This window comes from Neophocaena asiaeorientalis, unplaced genomic scaffold, assembly GCF_003031525.2.
Source record: "Neophocaena asiaeorientalis asiaeorientalis breed wild unplaced genomic scaffold, Neophocaena_asiaeorientalis_V1.1 scaffold87, whole genome shotgun sequence".
In the NCBI taxonomy this organism is placed as follows: Eukaryota; Metazoa; Chordata; class Mammalia; order Artiodactyla; family Phocoenidae; genus Neophocaena; species Neophocaena asiaeorientalis.
In genome coordinates, this window is record NW_020175432.1 from 4,000,030 (window position 1) to 4,003,466 (window position 3,437).

Sequence of the window (3,437 nt, forward strand, 5' to 3'; positions counted from 1 at the left end):
TTAATTCTGATCTGATTTTATGATTTCTTTCCTTCTGCTAACTTTGGGGGTTTTTTTTCTTCTTCTTTCTCTAATTGCTTTAGGTGTACATATAGGTTGTTTATTTGAGATTTTTCTTGTTTCTTAAGGTAGGATTGTATTGCTATAAACTTCCCTGTTAGAACTGCTTTTGCTGCATCCCATAGATTTTGGGTCATCGTGGTTTCATTGTCATTTGTTTCTAGGTATTTTTTGATTTCTTCAATGATCTCTTGTTTATTTAGTACCATGTGTTTGTGTTTTTTACGTTTTTTTCCCTGTAATTGATTTCTAATCTCATAGCAAAAAAAAAAAAGATGCTAGCAGAGACTGTGGTCATCTAATATCTTGACCAACGATAGGAGATCCGTTTCTAACCTCAGATCTCAGTTCTCTGCTGACTGGTGACAGTTCCTGGACATATGGACCTTTTTGTAGGGCAGAAAGACAGAGACAGAAAGGGAAAGAGACTGAGACACAGAGAGAGAGGTAGGGAGGGAGGGGAAAAGGGAGGAGGGGGAGGGAGGAAGGGATGAGCGAAGATGAGAAGGAGGAGGTACAACAAGATGAAATCACAATCTTTATAATCAAATATCAGAATGAGTTTTTATCATTTTTGCTGTATTCCATTTGTTGGAAAAAAGTCACATGTCCCGCCCATATTCAAGGAGATGCCATTACACACGGAGTAAATACCAGCGGGCAGGGATCTTTGGGATCTTAGCCACCTTAGAGGCTGTCTGATGCACCGACATCCTCCTAGAGGCATCTTTTCAGGCGGATTGACCCTCAGTGTCAGGGGAGATTGAGGGCGGCATTCTCAAAGCAGGGCTTAGGTGCTGGTATTGACACTCTGAATTCATGCAGTTCCAAGTCGAGACACACGGGGGCAGCAGAAACACATAGCTAGGATGTCTCGTGCCCCTCAAGTCCTTGGAACCGAAGTTTCCAGGAAGGGTCTCAGTGGTACCAGGCACAGACTTGCTGATCTTGGTTCCTTACCGCACCCCCACCTCAGCCCGTTCACCACAGGGGAGCCACAGACTCAGCTTCCCAAAGGCTTCCCAAATTGGGGCACATTAGGAAAGTGGCCTTAAGTGTTCTGAGTTTCCCAACCATCCCATCCTCAGGATTTACCAAATCTCTGCCCCCTCTTCCCCACCACACCCAGGACCAGCACTGTCTGGGGTCCAAACAGGGAAGGCACAGAGGGTTCTTGTTCTTTCTGAGGTAGAGAGAGAGACAGAGAGACAGAGAGAGAGAGAAAGAGACAGAGAGAGAGAGAGAGAGAGAGAGAGAGAGAGAGAGAGAGAGAGGAAGATACTGCAATTCTGATCAAAAATACAACAACAAACGTGAATGGAGCCCAGAGGCCAACTTGGAACAAGATAGGTTGTCGTGTCCACTTCATCTGAGCGGCGGGTTCAAGGCAGGATTTGGAGAAGGAGGCCAGGGTGAAGGTGGAGAGACAAGACTGACAGAGTAATTAGACTTTTGGGACACTCAGCATTCCCACAGCACATATTCATTGGGCGCCTATGATGTTCCTAAGTCTTATGCCCGGGAAATCAATGGACTAATTGGTGAAACAACCCAAAAAAATCTGTCCTCCAGGAGCTAACATTCTAGTGTCAGAGTCCATGAATATAATCAGTAAGCAAAAAATTTTTTTCTTTTTTGGCTGCGCTGCAGGGCATGCGGGATCTTAGTTCCCCTACAGTGCCCTCAGCAGTGAAAGCTCGGAGTACTGACCACTAGACCATCAGAAATTCCCTCAATAAGCAAATTAAGAAAGATATAAGATCCCACTTTTGAGGAACAAAGTAGGGATGAAGGTGGAGGGGTATATTCTAGTTTTCTTTTTAACAGCTTTATTGAGATATAATTCATATAACATTCACTCATTTAAAGTATACAATTCAATGGTTTTTAATCTATTCACAGAGCTGTGAATCTCCACATCACCACAATCAAATTTAAAGCATTTCCATTACCCCAAAAAGAAACCCCATACTCAATGACAATCCTTAGACCCAATTTCACCCAAACTCCACAACCCCCTGCCCTGGGCAACCACTAATCTATTTTCTGTCTCTATAGATTTGCTGATTCTGGGCATTTTTCATAAGTGGAATACACAATATATGGTCTTTGTGACTGGCCTTTTTCACCTAGCATAATGTTTTCAAGGTTTATACTTCATTCCTTTATATAACCAAATAATACTCCATTATATTTTGGATATATGTGTCGAGATAGCACGTTTTGTTTATCCATTATATTTTGGATATATGTGTCGAGATAGCACGTTTTGTTTATCCATTATATTTTGGATATATGTGTCGGGATAGCACGTTTTGTTTATCCATTATATTTTGGATATATGTGTCGGGATAGCACGTTTTGTTTATCCATTATATTTTGGATATATGTGTCGGGATAGCACGTTTTGTTTATCCATTATATTTTGGATATATGTGTCGGGATAGCACGTTTTGTTTATCCATTCATCAGTTGATGGACATTTGGATTGTTTCCACTTTCTGGATGTCATGAATAATGCCGCTATGAACATTTACATACAAGTTTTTGTACAAACAAGATTTTCGATTTATATTATTATTATCTTTGTTTAGGTATAATTGACTATATTATAACATTATATTCGTTTCAAGGATACAACATAATGATTCAATGTTTGAATATACTGCAAAAGGATCATAGTAAGTCTAGTTCACATCTGTCACCATACATAGTTGCAAAATTTTTTTTCTTGTGATGAGAACTTCTAAGCAACTTTCAAATATGCAATAGTGTATGGTTAACTATAGTCACTGTGCTGGATATAGGACGGCAGTTTTAAATTAAGTAGTTAGGGAAGATCTCTCTGAGAAGGGGACATTTGGTTTAAGGACCTTAAAAAGTGAAGGAGGTGTATATGTTAATCCCAGTCTCATAATTTATCCCTCCCCCTCCCTTTCCCCCCTGGTAAACATAAGTTTGTTTTTTACATCTGTGACTCTCTGTTTTGTAAATAAGTTCATTTGTACCATTTTTTTAGATTCCACATATAAGCAATATCATATTTGTCTTTCTGTGTCTCACTTCACTCATTATGACAAGCTCTAGGTCCATCCATGTTGCTGCAAATGGCATTATTTTGTTCTTTTCTTTTTTGTGGCCGAGTAATATTCCATTGTGTATATGTACTACATCTTCTTTATCCATTCCAATATAAAATAGATAACGAATAAGGACCTACCGTATAGCACAGGGAACTCTACTCAATACTCTGTAATGACCTATATGGGAAAAGAATCTAAAAAAGAGTGGATATATGTATATGTATAACTGACTCACTTTGCTGTACAGCAGAAACTAACACAGCATTGTAATTCAACTATATTCCAATAAAATAT